The following is a 762-nucleotide window of genomic DNA, read 5'->3' as shown; positions in this document are numbered from 1 at the left end:
ACAACTTTTATCAATATATGTGTTTTTAAGACTATACAGTAAACTATTTTGCAAAACACAAATAGATCATCCTCTGTAGTAAACTGGTGTCTCAATCGACCTAATTGACCTCAGTTATTTATCTTCTCAACACAAAGCTTTTGCTCTCCTATCCTAAAAACTGCTCCACAAGCCCTAAATTCCCCCCAAAACCCCTGCCATCTCCATCTCCATAGGGAAAGGCTATCCCTCTTCTATTCTGACACCAAGTTACAGTTCAAGAATTACGTAAAGCATTTCCAGATCAACATACATTTACAATGTATCTTCTCAAGCATTCTATTTTTTTTTTCTTCTTGAGAGAAAGAGGGAGAGAATCCCAAAGAGGCTCCATGCTATCAACACAGAAAGTGTGACACAGGGTGAGGTCATGTTGACTTCAATCTATTACTGTAAATACTCATGTCAGAATCGGAGAACATATATAATATTGACCATAAAGGGAAAAATATTATCCAACTAGAAAATATTACCTATGATCACATTCAAATTAAAGGCTATCTGTACTCAGGGTCCCTGGGTGTCTTTGTCAGTTATGCGTCCAACTTCAGCTCAGGTCATGATCTCATGGTTTATGGGTTTGAGCCCTGCATTGGGCTCTGATACTGACAGCTCAGAGCCTGGAGCCTGCTTTGCATTGTGTCCCCCTCTCTGTCTGCCCCTCCCCACTCACCCTCTGTCTCTATCTCTCAAAAAATCAAAATTAAAAAAAGCTATCTGTAC

The sequence above is a fragment of the Hyaena hyaena genome, unplaced genomic scaffold, assembly GCF_003009895.1.
Source record: "Hyaena hyaena isolate Hyena2069 unplaced genomic scaffold, ASM300989v1 scaffold_65, whole genome shotgun sequence".
Taxonomy (NCBI): Eukaryota; Metazoa; Chordata; class Mammalia; order Carnivora; family Hyaenidae; genus Hyaena; species Hyaena hyaena.
This window is presented reverse-complemented; position numbering follows the sequence as displayed.